This window comes from Oncorhynchus tshawytscha, linkage group LG26 (assembly GCF_018296145.1).
Source record: "Oncorhynchus tshawytscha isolate Ot180627B linkage group LG26, Otsh_v2.0, whole genome shotgun sequence".
Taxonomy (NCBI): domain Eukaryota; kingdom Metazoa; phylum Chordata; class Actinopteri; order Salmoniformes; family Salmonidae; genus Oncorhynchus; species Oncorhynchus tshawytscha.
This window is the reverse complement of record NC_056454.1, coordinates 18,437,394-18,460,766: the sequence shown is the minus strand read 5'-3', so window position 1 is coordinate 18,460,766 and position 23,373 is coordinate 18,437,394.

Here is a 23,373-nt window from a genome sequence, read left to right as displayed (position 1 = left end):
AAACTGTAAAGTATAGTGGAGGGAGCATCATGGTTTGGGGCTGCTTTGCTGCCTCAGGGCCTGGACAGCTTGCTATCATCGACGGAAAAATGAATTGTTTATCAAGACATTTTGCAGGAGAATGTAAGGCTATTTGTCCGCCAATTGAAGCTCAACAGAAGTTGGGTGATGCAACAGGACAAACAACCTAAAACACACAAGTAAATCAACAACAGAATGGTTCAACAGAAGAAAATACACCTTCTGGAATGGCCCAGTCAGAGTCCTGACCTCAACCCAATTGAGATGCTGTGGCATGACCTCAAGAGCAGTTCACACCAGACATCCCAAGAATATTGCTGAACTGAAACAGTTTAGTAAAAATGAATAGTCCAAAATTCCTCATGACCTTTGTGCAGCCATGAGAGAAATGACTGTTCAGAACCTTCAAAAAGCTCTCGAAGTCGGAGTGAAGATGTCTTGACACTTTCAGATCTCTGGAAAATCTTGCCGCCGAGCAATGTAAAGCTACCCCCAATGTCCAGAGTGAGTTTATTAGCATGTCGTAGGAAAGGGGTGTTATCAGTGACTAATTTGAGGAGCTGATAGCAAGCTGTCTGGGTGTCCTCTGTGTAATGAAAATACAGTTAGCAGGTGAAGGGCCGACTGCTAACCACGATAGCCTAGACCAACAAAAAACAAAACAAGGGATGTGACCCAGGCTGGATCGTTGCACTCCACATGGTGAAGTCGGATGTGGTCTTTTCAGAATTACAACGAGGACTTGAGTTTGAAAGGAAAAATTGACAACAAACTTGGGAAAATTTCATTTGTCCCTTTCGAGCTTTCAAATAGATTGTGTTTGTGAAATGATTCAACATCATCGTCTGAACTTTGAGGTAGTGACATTCTGTTTTCTGTGTATGTGTGTGTATGCGTCTGTGCATGTGTCTGTGACTTGATAGTGCAGCAGTATTTCAGGTGGCATAGGAGGAAGGTTCCTCATATAACATCGCACCAGATGTCCAACATAATTCAGTGTTAACAGGTTCTGAGATCATCCAACAAGGCTCTGCAGCCAACTGAGTCAGACTGCATTCAAAACACCATTAATATGCATTGCTGCCTATCTAGCGGATAATCTGAGTATGAGTGCTGATCTAGGATCAGTTTAGCATTTTAGATCATAATGAATAATATTACAACACAGGGGGGACCTGATTCTAGATCAGCACTGTTACTCTATGTTGCTACATGAATAAGGGCCCATCTCATCAGGGCATATACTTTTTATTTAACCTTCAATTGTTTGCTATCAACATACAACGTTGCCTATTAACGTAGATGTCAAGACGAAAGGTTTAGCCGAGGTTAAGTGGGTTTAGAATGTCAGTCTCATCCTTTCCTGGTATTAAACTGTCAAAGTCTCTCGAATTCTGGCAGATATACTGTTTGTTCTTCTTGATCCTCTACTTTCACTCTTAGACTCGTTAATTGGAGTTGGGAGGGTTCTGAGATAGTCACGTGAATCATCATGTTCCGTTTTCTTCTTATTCTTTTCTCAAAATATCTCAAAGAGATTCAAAGAGAGAGTTGATGGGACGCAGCGAGCGTCAGACATGTTGACACGTCTGCGGTAAGGGAGATATGCAGGCATCAATTAATTACCCATAATTGTCTTGCCAAAGTTGTCTGCAGCAGAGATGAGGTGATTTGGAATCTTGCCGTCTCTATGAGGAAGCCCTGCCTGAGGATTCCCTCTTGGTCTAATGGATAAGAAATTGGGTTGGCATGCGAGATGTCCCCAGTTCAATTTAACCCTTTACATGTCTTTGTATTTAAGGAGCTATCACCTGAGTCCAGCAGAGCCTATTGAGTGCTTGCTACATTGGTAGATAGGATGGGATGAAAATGGGACTAAGAATGGTCTAATGCACATTAGTAATATGAGTTAGCCTAACGGGAAAACCAGTGGACATGAAAGCTTGATTGTATTATTCCCAAACAGTGGGTCTTTAGTGTGGTGTGTGTGTGTGGTGTGTGTGTGTTCACATGCTTGTTTGTGCATGAGAGGGGGATGGAGGAGAACAAAAAGGAAAGAGATGAAAGAAACAGAGGGAGAGAAAGGGACAGGTAGAGACTGCAACAGTGACAAGATAAGAACAGACTGATAAAGAGAGAAAAGTAAAGGGAGGAGCTCACTGTCCTAATGTTGCAGAGAGAAAGAGAGAGAGAGAGAGAGAGAAAAAAGAGAGAGAAGCACAGAATGTCTGGTGATGATAAAGAGAAAAGTAGAAGAGAGAGGTACAGCCATGGGAGAAAGTAAGGGTCTATGGTGTTTTGTGTATCAGATGTCTCTTTCCATTCACCAATGTTTGGAGGCTGGAAAAAATGTTGCGGGTGGATAAACATGCGTGGGTAGCCTAGTAAAGGAGCCCTTTTGAAGTGATTCTTTTTGGAGAACTGCGTGCAAACATAGGAGGTCTCATACCGGAATAAATTAATTCTACTTTCACCCCTGGGTACAGCATGTCCAAAGTGATGAGAGAGGTACAGCATGTCTTAAGTAATGATAAAGAGAAAGGTGAGGGGACAGGAATACCCTCACCGCACACTGTTGGAAACAAAGCAGCAGCTTCTTTTGCCCCTTGATCTCATTCGATGTCAATGACAGCGAGGCAAAGGTACTGTGGAGACTAGCCAGCTATGTACACCATATACTATAAAACATGGTAACTTCATACTCAGGAGATGCTGCTGCTTTTGTTTGAATACTTGGTAGAAAATAATATATATATATATATACACAGTGCCTTGCGAAAGTATTCGGCCCCCTTGAATTTTGTGACCTTTTGCCACATTTCAGGCTTCAAATATAAAGATATAAAACTGTATTTTTTTGTGAAGAATCAACAACAAGTGGGACACAATCATGAAGTGGAATGACATTTATTGGATATTTCAAACTTTTTTAACAGATCAAAAACTGAAAAATTGGGCGTGCAAAATTATTCAGCCCCCTTAAGTTAATACTTTGTAGCGCCACCTTTTGCTGCGATTACGGCTGTAAGTCGCTTGGGGTATGTCTCTATCAGTTTTGCACATCGAGAGACTGATATTTTTTCCCATTCCTCCTTGCAAAACAGCTCGAGCTCAGTGAGGTTGGATGGAGAGCATTTGTGAACAGCAGTTTTCAGTTCTTTCCACAGATTCTCGATTGGATTCAGGTCTGGACTTTGACTTGGCCATTCTAACACCTGGATATGTTTATTTTTGAACCATTCCATTGTAGATTTTGCTTTATGTTTTGGATCATTGTCTTGTTGGAAGACAAATCTCCGTCCCAGTCTCAGGTCTTTTGCAGACTCCATCAGGTTTTCTTCCAGAATGGTCCTGTATTTGGCTCCATCCATCTTCCCATCAATTTTAACCATCTTCCCAGTCCCTGCTGAAGAAAAGCAGGCCCAAACCATGATGCTGCCACCACCATGTTTGACAGTGGGGATGGTGTGTTCAGCGTGATGAGCTGTGTTGCTTTTACGCCAAACATAACGTTTTGCATTGTTGCCAAAAAGTTCAATTTTGGTTTCATCTGACCAGAGCACCTTCTTCCACATGTTTGGTGTGTCTCCCAGGTGGCTTGTGGCAAACTTTAAACGACACTTTTTATGGATATCTTTTAGAAATGGCTTTCTTCTTGCAACTCTTCCATAAAGGCCAGATTTGTGCAATATACGACTGATTGTTGTCCTATGGACAGAGTCTCCCACCTCAGCTGTAGATCTCTGCAGTTCATCCAGAGTGATCATGGGCCTCTTGGCTGCATCTCTTCTCCTTGTATGAGCTGAAAGTTTAGAGGGACGGCCAGGTCTTGGTAGATTTGCAGTGGTCTGATACTCCTTCCATTTCAATATTATCGCTTGCACAGTGCTCCTTGGGATGTTTAAAGCTTGGGAAATCTTTTTGTATCCAAATCCGGCTTTAAACTTCTTCACAACAGTATCTCGGACCTGCCTGGTGTGTTCCTTGTTCTTCATGATGCTCTCTGCGCTTTTAACGGACCTCTGAGACTATCACAGTGCAGGTGCATTTATACGGAGACTTGATTACACACAGGTGGATTGTATTTATCATCATTAGTCATTTAGGTCAACATTGGATCATTCAGAGATCCTCACTGAACTTCTGGAGAGAGTTTGCTGCACTGAAAGTAAAGGGGCTGAATAATTTTGCACGCCCAATTTTTCAGTTTTTGATTTGTTAAAAAAGTTTGAAATATCCAATAAATGTCGTTCCACTTCATGATTGTGTCCCACTTGTTGTTGATTCTTCACAAAAATATACAGTTTTATATCTTTATGTTTGAAGCCTGAAATGTGGCAAAAGGTCGCAAAGTTCAAGGGGGCCGAATACTTTCGCAAGGCACTGTATATATATATACACAGTACAAGTAAAACTTTTAACAAGAGTGGGCAAAGCTGTCGTCAAGGCAAAGGGTGGCTACTTTGAAGAATCTAAAAAATGTTAACACTTTTTTGGTTATTGCATGATTCCATCCATGTGTTATTTCATAGTTTTGATGTCTTCACTCTTATTTTACAATGTAGAAAATAGTACAAATCAAGAAAAACTCTTTAATGAGTAGGTGTGTCCAAACCTTTGACTGGTACCCTATATATTTAATTACAGCAGTGAGGTCATGCACTGGTTCTAGAGGGCCAGAGAGAGAGAGTAAATTGAAGCTGAGACGTACAATAGGTCAAATAGATTTTCAAGCCGATGCCAGAGAGCTATTACTTATGGTGGAGATGACATCATTGACTCATGCAGGGATTTGCCCTTTTGTGGAGTCTGCCAGTTTGCCCTTCAGGTGTGGGGGAATGCAGTGTTTTCTGCGCAGGCTGAAAAGGAGCACGCATACATCATCCTCATCATCACCATTCAGCACTGGTTTATCTATGAGAGGATTCCTTCAGTGCTCTTCCGGTGGCTCAGTGGGGTGCAAGAGTAGATGAGATGTGTGTGCGTGTGTGTGTTGGTGTGTGTGTGTGTGTGTGTTGGTGTGTATGTGTGTAAGACTAAGCAAGGCAACAGGGGATACAAGATTCTTCCCCTGCTTCACTTATGTGCGTCCACTCCTGAGTCCTGCTACAGGCCACATTTACAAAGGCTGTGTGTTTCCTTAGTATATGCCCATGCTGTGCCATTGTGGCCCATGTAGCCAATGCCTGGAAGAGGGGTCTGCCTCGCTACAGCTGCCCCAGTGTCCCTGCCGAGTCTATCGGACCTGCTGTGCCATTGTCCAACAATTCCCGGCCAGGGACACAATTCCACAATGCCCCCCCCCCGTTGGGAGCAGGCCAAAGTGCCAGAATTTCGGGTTGTGATCCCTCAGTGCCAGTGCCCATCAGGTCAGAGGGGCAAGGACATGGATACAACCACATCAGCTAGACACCTGAGGCTCCTTGTTGGCAATCCCAACCCATGCCAACCCCACCACTCCACTGCCAGGGCACTTAGGGGCTCATTAGTTTGGTCATGAGCCAGAGGGAGGGGGTAAGGCTTTAGAAGAGGAGGTCTGGCACGGTGCCAAGGAGAAAGTGGGAGGGAAGAAGGGGCATCTTGCTGGTGTGACAAAGAGCAAGAGCAAAGAAGGGAATGGTCGCTAGAAAGTCTCTCTTTCTGGACAAGAGTTTTGAATCAGATCGATGAAAAAAGAAAGAGATTTTCTGAAACTCGTGTTTGGCAGAGACATCTAGCTAGTTGTTGGCACAAAGGAGTCATTGGAATTTCTTCCAAATGAGAGGAATCATGTGCACCGGTTTGTTTGGTTTATACAACACAAGATACTTGAGACAGCTGTATTTGTCTTTAAAACATAAAAGTGCTTTGTTTAGGTATATTATATGTTTCCTTCATAATGAGGTATTTAAGATTGTTGTCATACATTATGTGCAATCTGAACCATCTACAGTGCTAATATCCCTATACTAGTATTTACTCATGGATTCTGTACAGACTGCCTTACAGATATTAATGCATATGTTAGGGACCTCCCATGCATGCTAATCTATGAAATAGCTCTATGTGATTCTGTAGATGTATCACTTGGTTGGTTTGTGATCTTTGGGGGTAGTTAGTTCCAGGGGGTGTGTGTGCATACGTGTGTGTATGTGTTTGTGACGCCCATTATGTCTGATACACCCCCCCGCTCTTGCCCGGGCATATCAGTGGGCAGGTGCCAGGCCTTGTCTCTCTGCCAGCCCTATAGCCTGTGCCAGATTCCAAAGGTTAACGAGATTCTGTACTCTGAAACTCAGATGACGACAATCCCCCCATTCTTCTCAGCACATACCTGCCCAGGGTCTCATTTCCAGTGCCCCCTTGTTGTTCCGCACAAACGAGCCCTGTGGATCTCTCCACTAAGAGCCAGCTGAGGGAAAGATGATCCCGCCATTTTCCAATAATAATGCATTTCACTGAAAAGGGGAAAATCCTTTTGAGTTGACGCTGCGATTCACTGCGATTCAGCATTGTTCAAAACAGCTTTGTTTTACAGTGGAGCAAGAAATAGATGTAGGTGTTATTTGGCATTGACAGAGACTGGATTCCTAAGTCTAGTGGCTGGCTCTTGGATTGTTTGTGAAAATGTGACCTTCCTAATTTTAATGTTGAAAAGACATGAAACCAAAAGAAAAGACATAGTGACTTGTCAGTGTACTGTCCTAATTGGTGAGTGATTAATGTTCCATACAATCTGCAAATGGTGGCTCTATTAACCAGCATTGGACCCACACTGCAAAAGGCATTCTTTGAACATTTCTATCAACTAGGTGTGTATTTTATGTGGGTCCGGGTGGACTTTTTAAAGCATTAAATCATATCTGTCAGTTTTAGCTCATATCTTTATTGTCACGTTGGTGCAGATCATGAAGAGGACACGACCAAGCCTATTCCCCCTCAGGAAACTAAAACGATTTGGCATGGGTCCTCAGATCCTCAAAAGGTTCTACAGCTGCCACATCAAGAGCATCCTGACTGGTTGCATCACTGCCTGGTACGGCAACTGCTAAGCTTCTGACTGCAAGGCACTACAGAGGGTAGTGTGTACGGCCCAGTACATCACTGGGGCTAAGCTGCCTGCCATCCAGGACCTCTGCACCAGGCGGTGTCAGAGGAAGGCCCTAAAGATTGTCAAAGACCCTAGCCACCCCAGTCATAGACTGTTCTCTCTACTACCGCATGGCAAGTGGTACCGGAGCACCAAGTCTAGGACCAAAAGGCTTCTCAACAGCTTTTAACCCCAAGCCATAAGACTCCTGAACAGGTAATCAAATGGCTACCCGGACTATTTGAATTCAGTCACCCCCAACCCCTCTTTTACGCTGCTGCTACTCGCTCTTTATCCTATATGCATAGTCACTTTAACTATACATTCATGTACATACTACCTCAATTAGCCCAACTAACCGGTGCCCCCGCACTTTGGCTACCCGGACTATCTGCATTGTGTCCCGTCACCCACGACCCGCCAACCCCTACTGCTACTCTCTGTTTATCATATATGCATAGTCACTTTAACCATTTGTCGTGTCTTTGGCATCATTAAAACTGAAGACATTTATCAAATAACTCTGTAATTATTATTACGCGATTAAACTGATTAATCCTGTAACTGTAATTAACTAGGAAGTCGGGGCACCAAGGAAAATATTCAGATTACAAAGTTATAATTTTCCTAATATAACTTTCAGATATTTTAATATCTGATCAATTAGTCTTTGAATTAAGGAATTATTATTTACCTCACGTTAGTCTCGTTCCAAACGTTGTAAATTGTTGGTTATCTGCACAAACCCAGTCTTTACTATGAGTCATCCATACATCAATTGTCTTAAAATCGTTTATTTACTAACTAAGTCATTCACAGAAATGCATAACAAACAGTAGATGTCTTCCCGGGTGGCGCAGTGGTTAAGGGCGCTGTACTGCAGCGCCAGCTGTGCCACCAGAGACTCTGGGTTCCCGCCCAGGCTCTGTCGTAACCGGCCACGACCGGGAGGTCCGTGGGGCGACGCACAATTGGCCAAGCGTCGTCCGGGTTAGGGAGGGTTTGGCCCGTAGGGAAATCCTTGTCTCATCGCGCACCAGTGACTCCTGTGGCGGGCCGGGCGCAGTGCGCGCTAACCAAGGTTGCCAGATGCACGGTGTTTCCTCCGACACATTGGTGCGGCTGGCTCCCGGGTTGGATGGTGCTGTGTTAAGAAGCAGTGTGGCTTGGTTGGGTTGTATATCGGAGGACGCATGACTTTCAACCTTCGTCCCGTACGGGAGTTGTAGCGATGAGACAAGATAGTAGCTACTAAACAATTGGATACCATGAAATTGGGGAGAAAAAGGGCTAAAATTCAAAATTCACTCATTCAGGAACAATTGCAATCAATATATATATATATATTTACGCTCTGTGTGTCGTCGAGATCTCTGTTGAAAAGTTAGTTGGAGAGTCTGTCCTCTCTCTCTCTGTCGTGGTTAGAATGGATAGTTCAGAGTGGCATTCATTCATGTTGTTATAGAGTAGATGTTTCGGCGGTTGTTTAAATCTGCGTATTCCTTCAAAGCTCAGTTGTCCTGAGTCTGCACAACTCTCGCAGGACCTAGGATCAAGAGAGATGCTCAAGTGTTTTAGTATTATATCTCTTGACACAATGATGAAAATAATCATGGCCTCTAAACCTTCAAGCTGCATACTGGACCCTATTCCAACTAAACTACTGAAAGAGCTGCTTCCTGTGCTTGGCCCTCCTATGTTGAACATAATAAATTGCTCTCTATCCACCGGATGTGTACCAAACTCACTAAAAGTGGCAGTAATAAAGCCTCTCTTGAAAAAGCCAAACCTTGACCCAGAAAATATAAAAAACTATTGGCCTATATCGAATCTTCCATTCCTCTCAAAATTTTAGAAAAGGCTGTTGCGCAGCAACTTACTGCCTTCCTGAAGACAAACAATGTATACGAAATGCTTCAGTCTGGTTTTAGACCCCATCATAGCACTGAGACGGCACTTGTGAAGGTGGTAAATGACATTTTAATGGCATCGGACCGAGGCTCTGCATCTGTCCTCGTGCTCCTAGACCTTAGTGCTGCTTTTGATACCATCGATCACCACATTCTTTTGGACAAGGACAAGTTCTGGCCTGGTTTAGATCTTGTCTGTCGGAAAGATATCAGTTTGTCTCTGTGAATGGTTTGTCCTCTGACAAATCAACTGTAAATGTCGGTGTTCCTCAAGGTTCCGTTTTGGGACCACTATTGTTTTCACTATATATTTTACCTCTTGGGGATGTTATTCGAAAACATAATGTTAACTTTCACTGCTATGCGGATGACACACAGCTGTACATTTCAATGAAACATGGTGAAGCCCCAAAATTGCCCTTGCTAGAAGCATGTGTTTCAGACATAAGGGAGTGGATGGCTGCAAACTTTCTACTTTTAAACTCGGACAAAACAGAGATGCTTGTTCTAGGTCCCAAGAAACAAAGAGATCTTCTGTTGAATCTGACAATTAATCTTAATGATTGTACAGTCGTCTCAAATAAAACTGTGAAGGAGCTCGGCATTACTCTGGACCCTGATCTCTCTTTTGAAGAACATATCAAGACCATTTCAAGGACAGCTTTTTTCCATCTACGTAACATTGCAAAAATCAGAAACTTTCTGTCCAAAAATGATGCAGAAAAATTAATCCATGCTTTTGTCACTTCTAGGTTAGACTACTGCAATGCTCTACTTTCCGGCTACCCGGATAAAGCACTAAATAAACTTCAGTTGGTGCTAAATACGGCTGCTCGAATCCTGACTAGAACCAAAAAATTTGATCATATTACTCCAGTGCTAGCCTCTCTACACTGGCTTCCTGTCAAAGCAAGGGCTGATTTCAAGGTTTTACTGCTAACCTACAAAGCATTACATGGGCTTGCTCCTACCTATCTCTCTGATTTGGCCCTGCCGTACATACTTACACGTACGCTACGGTCACAAGACGCAGGCCTCCTAATTGTCCCTAGAATTTCTAAGCAAACAGCTGGAGGCAGGGCTTTCTCCTATAGAGCTCCATTTTTATGGAACGGTCTGCCTACCCATGTCAGAGACGCAAACTCGGTCTCAACCTTTAAGTCCTTACTGAAGACTTATCTCTTCAGTGGGTCATATGATTGAGTGTAGTCTGGCCCAGGAGTGGGAAGGTGAACGGAAAGGCTCTGGAGCAACGAACCGCCCTTGCTGTCTCTGCCTGGCCGGTTCCCCTCTTCCCACTGGGATTCTCTGCCTCTAACCCTATTACAGGGGCTGAGTCACTGGCTTACTGGGGCTCTCCATGCCGTCCCTGGAAGGGGTGCGTTGTGCACTGATGTGGTCATCCTGTCTGGGTTGGCGCCCCCCTTGGGTTGTGCCATGGCGGAGATCTTTGTGGGCTATACTCAGCCTTGTCTCAGGATGGTAAGTTGGTGGTTGAAGATATCCCTCTAGTGGTGTGGGGGCTGTGCTTTGGCAAAGTGGGTGGGGTTATATCCTTCCTGTTTGGCCCTGTCTGGGGGTGTCCTCGGATGGGGCCACAGTGTCTCCTGACCCCTCCTGTCTCAGCCTCCAGTATTTATGCTGCAGTAGTTAATGTGTCGGGGGGCTAGGGTCAGTTTATTATATCTGGAGTACCTCTCCTGTCCTATTCGGTGTCCTGTGTGAATCTAAGTGTGCGTTCTCTAATTCTCTCTTTCTCTCTCTCTTTCTCGGAGGACCTGAGCCCTAGGACCATGACCCAGGACTACCTGACATGATGACTCCTTGCTGTCCCCAGTCCACCTGGCCGTGCTGCTGCTCCAGTTTCAACTGTTCTGCCTTATTATTATTCGACCATGCTGGTCATTTATGAACATTTGAACATCTTGGCCATGTTCTGTTATAATCTCCACCCGGCACAGCCAGAAGAGGACTGGCCACCCCACATATGCTCTCTCTAATTCTCTCTTTCTTTCTCTCTCTCGGAGGACCTGAGCCCTAGGACCATGCCCCAGGACTACCTGACATGATGACTCCTTGCTGTCCCCAGTCCACCTGACCGTGCTGCTGCTCCAGTTTCAACTGTTCTGCCTTATTATTATACGACCATGCTGGTCATTTATGAACATTTGAACATCTTGGCCATGTTCTGTTATAATCTCCACCCGGCACAGCCAGAAGAGGACTAGCCACCCCACATAGCCTGGTTCCTCTCTAGGTTTCTTCCTAGGTTTTGGCCTTTCTAGGGAGTTTTTCCTAGCCACCGTGCTTCTACACCTGCATTGCTTGCTGTTTGGGGTTTTAGGCTGGGTTTCTGTACAGCACTTTGAGATATCAGCTGATGTATGAAGGACTATATAAATAAATTTGATTTGATCTACTCAAACCTTAGCTTATACTCAGGTTTATGTTCTCTACTCAAACCTTGGCCCTCTCGTGATAAGCTGGTCTGCAACCTTTAGCCATTTCGTAATTGAGGTAAGCTCGGTCTGATGATAGAAAACCCGGGTGGAGGCTTTATTTGGAAAACCAGAAAAGGGCCTGTCCCATGATGCCAGACCATAACTGTGCTCATGGGCAGTCCTCTGATTTAGTTCAACTCCAAAGGGAATTGGTTTCCTTCATTAAACAGTCCAAAATCACATTACACAATTTCACAAACAGTATCATCCTCACTCATTCATCTTATACAACAATTAGATGTAAGCCTCATAACTGAGGCTATTGTACAAACAGCGTTATGGTCATGTGGCCGTATTGTCTCTCATGAGTTTCACAAAATTGTACCAAACGGACCAGAACATAAATATTGTTCGAACCTCCAGTTCTGTGAGGTGGAAGAAATTCCTTTGTTCTCTCTATGAAAACTGCACTGTTGGTTTAGGCCCTGTAAGTAAGCATTTCACTGTAAGGTATAGGTTGTGCACCCACACCTGTTGTTTTCAGCGCACGTGACAAATAAACTTTGATTTGATCATCATATACATTTCAGTAGGGTTTTTTACAATGTCACAACAGACCCAAATCTTTCTCAACAAGCCAAGCCTCACTGACAGGGGAGATGACGGGTGAAAAGGTAGTTTTTTTTTCTTTTCTTTGCCATTTTTTTAGTACATCTTGTCACGTCTCATTTGGCCTGAGAACCACAGCTCCCCTGATGGCCATTTTGCACTTCGAACATCACAAATAATCAATGGCGGCTCCTTTCTCTTTCCTTCCAAATGTTCATGCTGGAAACACTGAAGCTAAACTAGGGTGAGAAAAAGATGGTCAATTTACTTGGCAAACAAATGCTTTAAATGTGACCGGTTATTTCAACTACTCAAACGGAACTTTTGAAATACAAACATATGTAGTAGAGGTTTTAAATGGATCACTTTTTCTTGAAACGCTTGAAGGTTTTCCGGAAACAGATTAAGCCCAGCCATAGACAAAAAAGCACTTTCTGTTGGAGATTCTCCATTTATCTTGCTTTTTAGACCAAGACTTAATCTGTGTCTGGGAACAGTATTCTAATATACCTGAATTTAGATTTAAGTTTACAATATGGTGTAGAACAGCTTTTTAGATTAAATGTATCTAAAGTTTGTTCAATGTTCTGTCCTAATAGGTCAGGAATCTATTTGATTTCATAAAAGAGAACTTCAAGGTAGGAGAAACTCATTTTCAGTTCCTGGTACTAGACCAGCAGTTAATGAAATATTAAAATAATGTCTTCAATTAAGCAGCTGTGATGGAATGATTTGGGTGAGGCAACAGGCTGCCATGAAAAAAACATCTTATCTTCCATCTCCTCTCCACTGCACAGCTAGTGTACACCAAGTTTACACAAGGTAAATCCATCAAGAGTGAGGTCACCCTCCACCTTCCCTATCTATAATTAATTGTGCAATGAAGTCATCGTCTAAAACAGACCGTATCAGTCAGCTTCTAACAGTTGGGGTGAACTCTGAGACATTTTGAAACACTTTAAAGCTCTGTTTGTGATGGGTAGGCTGTCAACTGTGTTAAAAGGAGAGCATTCGCTATAGCAAGTTTATTTTAGGTATAGTGTTGACATCATTGCAATACTTAACACTTATCTAAATCATATACTTCATATACTCCACTTCTCAATGGGCACTGCACTCCACAACTCCACAATCAAAACTGCTCTTGTAACTTTTATTTTTCAATATATTTTAGAACGTGGTGATTGTTAATGCAGATTTAAAGTACACAGAGGGTAAGTGCTTATTAACACATATGCCATGCATAACCTTCATCACCAATGAAACGGCACTGTCATCTATCCTGGATCATTCTGCGGATGTAGTTTCAAACCAACAATTGAAATTGGCTCAACACCAGTCCCATCAAAATCACATTTCTTACAATGACTGTACACTACTACCACAAGTCTTGGTCTTAGATCCAACAAGGAACCAATACAGTATAAATGACATTTAAATGGAAAGACTGAACCATCATTCCTTCAAAGTTCTCTACTTATAGTAGAGTGATACATTGCTTGTGTTACACTTTGCTCCCATAGTCAGATTATTGAAACATGTAACTCCAGTACTACTTGGCAGAGCTGTCAAGTCTAGTGAACTTGCACACTCATGCCTTCACTCTACACTTTGCGTGAGACTCTAAAAGATAGCATAGAGCTTGGGTGGAAAAGCAAGCGAGGGAGAGAGAGAGGTAGAGACCATTGACAGTCGTGCAAATAGACCAATATGTCTATGGGGTAAGAAATGTCATGACTGCAATGGAAAAAGTGTGACCAGGTATTTAAAGAACCTGCAGTGCCACACTCGAGGCCCCCGTATAGGTTGTGCACCCACAAGCCTCTTCGATTTCAGGCGCTGTTTCACGTGTGTGTGTGTGCATGTGTGTGTGGACGTGTTTAACTATGCTTGTGGGGACCAGAAGTCCCCACAAGAATAGTAAACGAACAAAAAGTTGTCCAACTATCTTGTTAGTCCCCATGAGGTCAAATGCTATTTCTAGGGTGTTTAGGGTTAAGGTTAGAATTAGTGTTAGGTTTAGAATTACATTAAGGGTCAGGGTTTTGATTGGGACTGAATTGTGTGTGCCCACAAGATTAGCTGTACAAGACTGTGTGTTGGTAGGTGTGTGGATGTGGGCAGCTCTATTAACCTGAGGTGCCATAGGTCATGTCAGCAACTGGGAGCCTGTGTTTATGACTGCAGTGGAAAAGAATGGCTCATGTTCACTGAGGAGAAAGGCAATGAAGGCTATTCCATGTGTCTTTGAAAATCAAAAGTAGGGCTCAGATATGACTGTATATTGACCATATATAACATGGACATAACATCGACTGTACATATGTAAAGCGTACCTCTGTCTGCAGGAAAATAATTCTCACAAGTTGGATGATATCTCCATCATCCAACTTGAGAGAACAATACAAAAGCCATATCCCTGTCCAGTGTTTGTGTTTTTTGCCCATCTTAATCTTTTCTTTTTTTTTGGCCAGTCTGAGATATGGCTTTTTCTTTGCAACTCTGCCTAGAAGGCCAGCATCCCGGAGTCGAATCTTCACTGTTGGCATTGAGACTGGTGTTTTGTACTATTTAACCTCTGAGATATTCGGGATGCAAGGGTCCCACCTCAACAACAGCCAGTGAAATTGCAGGGCGCCAAATTCAAAACAACAGAAATCCCATAATTAAAATTCCTCAAACATACAAGCATTTCACATCTTTTTAAAGATAAACTTGTTGTAAATCCAGCCACAGTGTCCGATTTCAAAAAGGCTTTATGACGTGAGCACACCAAATGATTATGTTAGGTCAGTACCTTGTCACAGAAAAACACAGCCATTTTTCCAGCCAAAGAGAGGAGTCACAAAAAGCAGAAATAGAGATAAAATGAATCACTAAACTTTGATGATCTTCATCAGATGACACTCATAGGAATTCATGTTACACAATACATGTATGTTTTGTTCGATAAAGTTCATATTTATATCCAAAAATGTCAGTTTACATTGTCGCGTTACGTTCAGTAGGTCAAAAACATCCGTGATTTTGCAGAGAGCCACATAAATTTACAGAAATACTCATAATAAACTTTGCTAAAAGATACAAGTGTTATGCATGAAATTTTAGATCCACTTCTCCTTAATACAAGCGCTGTGTCCGATTTCAAAAAAGCTTTACTGAAAGAGCACACCATGCAATAATCTGAGTACAGCGCTCAGACAAGAAAACAAGCCCTACAGATATCCGCCATGTTGTGGAGTCAACAGAAGTCAGAAATAGCATGATAAATATTCACTTATCTTTGATGATCTTCATCAGAATGCACTCCCAGGAATCCTAGTTTTATAAAGGCCATCATTTATGTCCAAATACCTCCTTTTTGTTTGCGGGTTTAGTACACAATCCAAACTCACGATGCGCGGGCAATCCAGGCGAAAGTTGAGACGAAAAGTCATATTACAGTTCGTAGAAACATGTCAAACGAAGTATAGAATCAATCTTTAGGATGTTTTTAACATAAATCTTCAGTAATGTTTGCAGAAATGTCTGTAGAAATGCGATACAACGCAGGTCGCTCTCACGTTAGTGCGTGTGATCAGCTCATGCCACTCTGGCAGACCTCTGACTCATTCAGCTCCCATTCCCCCCTCCTGCACAGTATAAGCATCAAACAAGATTCTAAAGACTGTTGACATCTAGTGGAAGCCTTCGGAAGTGCAATATGACCCCATTGACACTGTATGTTGGATAGGCAATGAGCTGAAAAACTACAATCCTCAGATTTCCCACTTCCTGGGTGGATTTGTTTTCAGGTTTTTCCTGCCATATGAGTTCTGTTATACTCACAGACATCATTCAAACAGCTTTAGAAACTCCAGCGTGTTTTCTATCCAAATATACTAATTATAGGCATGTTCTAGTTTTTAGGACTTAGTAGCAGGCAGTTTACTCTGGGCACCTTTTTATCCAAGCTACTCAATACTGCCCCCCAGTCCCAAATAAGTTAATGAAGCTGCCAGTTGAGGACTTGTGAGGTGTCCGTTTCTCAAAACAGGCACTCTAATGTACTTGTCCTCTTGATCAGTTGTGCACCGGGGCCAGAAAATGTGCTTTTCTTTCAAAAACAAGGACATTTCTAAGTGACCCCAAACATTTGAACGGTAGTGTATATATTTAAACTCCTTCAAATGCCCTAGACCCCTTCAAATGCAGGTGTCACTTGAAAGAGTGAAAGTTGTGCCTGAATATTTCTGATTATACCTCATTGAGAAATGAGCTCAATCCAAAACCAGTTGTTGGTAAAGAACCAAGAACTCCAGTGGAACAAGACTTATCCCTCAGTGTTTTGTTAGCAACCTTTAGGAAGTGCAGTCTTGCATAGCCTGCATCACAGGTCCTCCCCAACATAAACACCTTTATTCTCTCTTCTGACGTGAATCTTGTTAAAGTTAGGCATAGATAGAGTGACAGTGTAGTCTTAGCATAGATTGAACTTCCTGATAATACTGTACAACTTTAATAGATGTTGTTGGCACGGGTCCACAATGTGATTTGTGTGTGGCTATCACACACCTGAAGCAAGTAAAAAAGCTCTGTTTTCTGCTGTCATGAAATGTCAACCTACCCACCCCTCCAATCCAAAAAAGTGACTAGCTGCAATTCATCATCTGAAGCATTGCTCTTGCACAGCTTGTGAATTTACTTCACGGTCAGCTATAGAGGAGAAGGGCCTCTTGTTCTTGAGCGTGGAGGTGTGTGCCGGTGAGCACTGGGCACAGATAGGAGCCCACAGCCCAGCTGACATGTGGAGCGTTTCAAAAGGCTGGGGGAAATGTCAAACAGTGTAAAGCAATCCTGCGGGGAGATCAGGGACAGTGCTGTGGCTTTTAGAACTGCCACTTTAGCTCAGAGGGAGATTAAACACAGTGCTGGAGAGAGGTTTTTTTTTACAGACCGGAGACTCCACTGAGACAGGCTTTTGTTGAGCAACAATGCCCAGGTCTGGGCCAACACTCCCTCATGCCATTTTGTGTGTTATTCATTGAAAGTAGAAGCACAGTTATCTCGTGTAGAAATATCATGTGGGTGAATTTTTTATTTATTTCACCTTTATTTAACCAGGTAGGCTAGTTGAGAACAAGTTCTCATTTGCAACTGCGACCTGGCCAATATAAAGCATAGCAATGTGAGCAGACAACACAGAGTTACACATGGAATAAACAATTAACAAGTCAATAACACAGTAGAAAACAAAGGGGGGAGTCTATATACAATGTGTGCAAAAGGCATGAGGAGGTAGGCAAAGAATTACAATTTTGCAGATTAACACTGGAGTGATAAATGATCAGATGGTCATGTACAGGTAGAGATATTGGTGTGCAAAAGAGCAGAAAAGTAAATAAATAAAAACAGTATGGGGATGAGGTAGGTGAAAATGGGTGGGCTATTTACCAATAGACTATGTACAGCTGCAGCGATCGGTTAGCTGCTCAGATAGCTGATGTTTGAAGTTGGTGAGGGAGATAAAAGTCTCCAACTTCAGCGATTTTTGCAATTCGTTCCAGTCACAGGCAGCAGAGTACTGGAACGAAAGGCGGCCAAATGAGGTGTTGGCTTTAGGGATGATCAGTGAGATACACCTGCTGGAGCGTGTGCTACGGATGGGTGTTGCCATCGTGACCAGTGAACTGAGATAAGGCGGAGCTTTACCTAGCATGGACTTGTAGATGACCTGGAGCCAGTGGGTCTGGCGACGAATATGTAACGAGGGCCAGCCGACTAGAGCATACAAGTCGCAGTGGTGGGTGGTATAAGGTGCTTTAGTGACAAAATGGATGGCACTGTGATAGACTGCATCCAGTTTGCTGAGTAGAGTGTTGGAAGCCATTTTGTAGATGACATCGCCGAAGTCGAGGATCGGTAGGATAGTCAGTTTTACTAAGGTAAGCTTGGCGGCGTGAGTGAAGGAGGCTTTGTTGCGGAATAGAAAGCCGACTCTTGATTTGATTTTGGATTGGAGATGTTTAATGTGGGTCTGGAAGGAGAGTTTACAGTCGAGCAGACACCTAGGTATTTGTAGTTGTCCACATCTTCTTAGTCTGAACCGTCCAGAGTAGTGATGCTAGCCGGGCGGGCGGGTGCGGGCAGCACTCGGTTGAAGAGCATGCATTTAGTTTTACTAGCATTTATGAGCAGTTGGAGGCCACCGAAGGAGTGTTGTATGGCATTGAAGCGTGTTTGGAGGTTTGTTAACACAGTGGCCAGATGTATACAGAGTGGTGTCGTCTGTGTAGAGGTGGATCAAAGAATCACCCGCAGCAAGAGAGACACTGTTGATATATACAGAGAAAAGAGTCGGCCCGAGAGTTGAACCCTGTGGTACCCCCATAGAGACTGCTAGAGGTCCAGTCTCTCCAATTTGACACACTGAACTCTATCTGAGAAGTAGTTGGTGAACTAGACGAGGCAGTCATTTGAGAAACCAAGGCTGTTGAGTCTGCCGATAAGAATAAGGTGATTGACATTGTCGAAAGCCTTGGCCAGGTTGATGAAGACGGCTGCACAGTACTGTCTTTTATTGATAGCGGTTATGATATTGTTTAGTATCTTCAGCTCAGGTGAGGTGCACCCGTGACCAGCTCGGAAACCAGATTGCACAGCGGAGAAGGTACGGTGGGATTCGAAATGGTCAGTGATCTGTTTGTTAACTTGGCTTTCGAAGACTTTTGAAAGGCAGGGCAGGATGTATATAGGTCTGTAACAGTTTAGGTCTAGAGGTTTTTTTTTTAAGAGGGGGATGACCGCAGCAGCTTTCCAATCTTTAGGAATCTCGGACGATATGAAAGATAGGTTGAACAGACTGGTTATAGGGGTTGCAACAATGGAGGCAGATCATTTTAGAAAGATAGGGTCCAGATTGTCTAGCCCAGCTGATTTTAAGGGTTCAGGTTTTGCAGCTCTTTGAGAACATCTGCTATCTGGATTTGGGTGAAGGAAAAGCTGGGGAGGCTTGGGCAAGTAGCTGCAGGGGGTGTGGAGCTGTAGGCCATAATGACCATCGTTACGTTTGGAGTAAAAAGGGGGAGGGCTTGCAAGCCGAAGAACACCATACCAACCGCAAAGGGGTGGCAAGATCATATTGCGGGGTGCTTTGCTGCAGGTGACTGGTGCACTTCACAACATAGATGGCATCATGAGGCAGGTAAATTATGTGGATATGTTGATGCAACATCTCAAGACAGCAGTCAGGAAGTTAAAGCTTGGTCGAAAATGTGTCTTCCAAATGGACAATGACCCCAAGCATACTTCAAAGTTGTGGAAAATGGCTTAAGGACAACAAAGTCAAGGTATTGGAGTGGTCATCAGAAAGCCCTGACCTCATCCTATAGACAATTTGTGGGCAGAACTGAAAAGGCGTGTGCAAGCAATGAGGCCTACAGACCTGACTCAGTTACACCAGCTCTGTCAGAAGGAATGGGACAAAATGTACCCAATTTATTGTGGGAAGATTGTGGAAGGCTACCTGAAACATTTGACCCAAGTTAAACAATTTAAAGGCAATGCTACCAAATACTAATTGAGTGTATGTAAACTTCTGACCAACTGGGAATGTGGGAATGTGAAGCTGAAATAAATAATTCTCTCTACTATTATTCTGACATTTCACATTCCTAACATAAAGTGGTGATCCTGGCTGACCTGAGACAGGGAATTGTTACAAGGATTGCATGTCAGGAATTTTGCAAAACTGTGTTTAAATGTATTTGGCGAAGGTGTATGTAAACTTCCGACTTCAACTGTACATAGCGAAACAAAAGATGTACACCCCTAAGAATATACAGTGCATACATTTTAGAGAGTAGGGGAGGAAGATATATATATATATTTGTTTTACTTTTAAAAGCTATTATGGGGATAGGGTGTTTGTGTTATGGCCTCCAGGAGAGAAATGCATCTGCTGGGACCAACAGATACTTTCCTCATTTTGTATCTCTGGACAACACAATACTAGTGAGGACTTGACAAAGCACTTGACAGAGATATAATACCATTAAAGAGGGATTTCATTTGTTGATTATCTGACATACATTATGCCTGGGTAGTGCTGTAATATTCCTGATGTTTGCATAACATTATTGAGAGGGTGAGTAACAGTCACAAGAGGGATTCTTAAGGGTAATCAAAAAGCAGTGAGGATCGATCATATCAATCAAATGTATTTATAAAGCCCTTTTTACATCAGCAGAAGTCACAAAGTGCTTATACAGAAAACCAGCCTGTCACGCCCTGACCATAGATATCCTTATTTATTCTCTATGTTTGGTTAGGTCAGGGTGTGACTTGGGTGGGAAAATCTATGTTTTCTATTTCTTTGTTGTTTTTGCCGAGTGTGGTTCCCAATGAGAGGCAGCTGTCTATCGTTGTCTCTGATTGGGGATCATATATAACTTGTGATTTTCCTTTTGGGTTGTGTGGGGTGTTATTTTCTGTTTATTGTTATTATTTTTGTTTGAGTGTTTCTTGAAAATAAATATCATAAACACTTTCTACGCGGCGCTTTGGTCCACTCTTCCTTCCATCGACGACGAGCGTTACACAGCCTAAAACTCCAAACAGCAATCAATGCAGATTTAGAAGCTCGGTGGCTATGATAAACTCCCTAGAAAGGCAGGAACCTAGGAAGAAACCTAGAGAGGAACTAGGCTCTAAGGGAAGTCCAGTCCTCTTCTGGCTGTGCCAGGTAAAAATTATAAGAGTACATGGCCATTATTGCCAGATTGTTCTACAAGATGTTCATAGATGACCAGCAGGGTCAAAAAATAATCAGTGGTTGTAGAGGGTGCAACAGGTCAGCACCTCAGGAGTAAATGTCAGTTGGCTTTTCATAGCCGAACATTCAGAGGCCGACACAGCAGGTGCGGTAGAGAGAGGGAGAGTCGGTCCAGAACAAGGTAGCATGTCCAGTGAACAGGTCAGGGTTCCATAGCCGCAGGCAGAACAGTTGAAACTGGAGCGGCAGCACGACCAAAGCACAGCCCCCACACACCACGAGAGGGATATCAACAGACCACCAACATACTACCTTGAGACAAGGCTGAGTATAGCCAATGAAGACTGGACATCCCACTCAAGTTGACTGTAGCGCAAAAACACCTAGCACGACGGGACGGCATGGAGGAGCACTAATAAGCCTGCATCTCAGCACCCATAATAGGGTCAGAGGCAGAAAATACCAGTGGAGCTAGCCAGGCAGAGACAACAAGGGTGATTTGTCAATCCAGTGCCTTGCCGTCCAACCTTGCACCCCTGGGCCGGACTACACTCAATCATAGGACCTACAGAGATGAGACCGTGTCTCTCACATGGTTAGGCAGACCATTCCATAAAAATGGAGCACTATAGAAGAAAGTCCGGCCTCCAGCTGTTTGCTTAGAAATTTTAGGGACAATAAGGAGGCCTGCGACTTGTGACCGTAGCGTACGTGTAGGTATGTAGGGCAGGACCAAATCGGAGAGCTAGCTAGGAAGTTCATATAATGCATTGCAGGTTAGCAGTAAAACCTTGAAATTAGCCCTAGCCTTAACATGAAGCCAGTTTAGAGAGGCTAGCACTGGAGTAATATGATCACATTTGTTGGTTCTAGTCAAGATTCTAACAGCTGTATAATATAACAGCTGAAATATTCTTGATATGTTTGTCAAAAGAGAGATCAGGCTCCTTCAGTTTTATTTGAGACAACTGTACAGCCATCAAGATTAATTGTCAGATCAAATAGCATATCTCTTTGTTTCTTGGGACCTGGAACTAGTATCTCTGTTTTGTCCGAGTTTAAAAGTAAAACATTTGCCGCCATCCACTTCCTGATGTCTTAAACACAGGCTTCAGGGTAGGGAATTTTGGGTCTCCACCATGTTTTCATTGAAATGTACAGCTGTGTGTCGTCTGCAAAGCAGTGAAAGTTGACATTGTGTTTCTGAATGACATCACCAAGAGGTAGAATATATGCGGAAACAATAATGGTCTTAAAATGGAAACTTGTGGAACATCGAAACTTACATTTGATTTGTCAGAAGACAAACCATCCAGAGACAAACTGATATCTTTCTAAGATCTAAATCAAGCAAGAATTTGTGCATGTAGACCAATTAGGATTTTCAATCTCTCCAAAATAATGTAGTGATCTATGGTGTCAAAAGCAGCACTAAGGTCTAGGAGCACGAGGACAAATGCAGAGCCTTTGGTTTGACGCCATTGATGGTTTGACGCAAAGTGCAGTCCCAGTACCTTTTCAAAAAAAAATACATTTTTTGAGAGAGGAATAGGAGATTCGATATAGGTTGATAGTTTTTTACATTTTCTGGGTCAATGTTTAGCTTTTTCAAGAGAGGCTTTATTACTGCCACTTTTAGTGAGTTTGGTAGACATCCGGAGGATAGGGAGCCGTTTATTATGTTCAACATAGGAGGGCAAAGCACAGGAAGTAGCTATTTTGGTAGTTTATTTGGAATAGGATCCAGTATGCAGCTTGAAGATTTAAAGGCCATGACTATTTTCGTGAATGTGTCAAGAGATACAGGATTACAAAACGTATGTGTCTCCATTGATCCTAGGTCCTGGCAGTTCTGTGCAGACTCAGAACAACTGAGTTTCTGTAATTTGCTCTCTAATGACCATGATCTTTTCATCGAAGTAGTTGATGAATTTCTTGATGAATCACTGCTGAATTGAAAGCTATCCTCTATTCAGCAATGCTTCTGTTTAGTTAGCTTTGCGACAGTAACAAAAATACAATTTGTATTGTTCTTATTCTTATTCTCATCAGTTAGGTTGGAAAATAGGCTGATTGAGCAGTAGTGAGGGCTCTTCGATATTGCACGGTCTTTCCAAGCTAGTCGGAAGAACTCCAGTTTGGTGGAGCGTCATTTCCGTTCCAATTTTGTGGAAGCTTGCTTCAGGGCTCGGGAGTCTTCTGTTTAGGTTACATTTACCGTCGGTCCTGGATAGCAGGAATCTTGGCCCCAGTGACGTACTGGGCCATAGACACTACCCTCTGTAGCACCTTATGGTCAGATGCCGAGCAGTTGCCATACCAGGCGGTGATGCAACCGGTCAGGATGCTCTCGATGGTGCAGCTATAGAAAATTTTGAGGATCTGGGAAACCATGCCAAATCTTTTCAGTCCCCTGAGGGGGAAAAGGTTTTGTCGTGCCCTCTTCACGACTGTCTTGGTGTGTTTGGACCATGATAGTTAGTTGGTGATGTGGACATCAAAAAACAAACACTCGACCAGCTCCGCTACAGCCCCGTCGATGTTAACGGTGGACTGTTCAGCCCGCCTTTT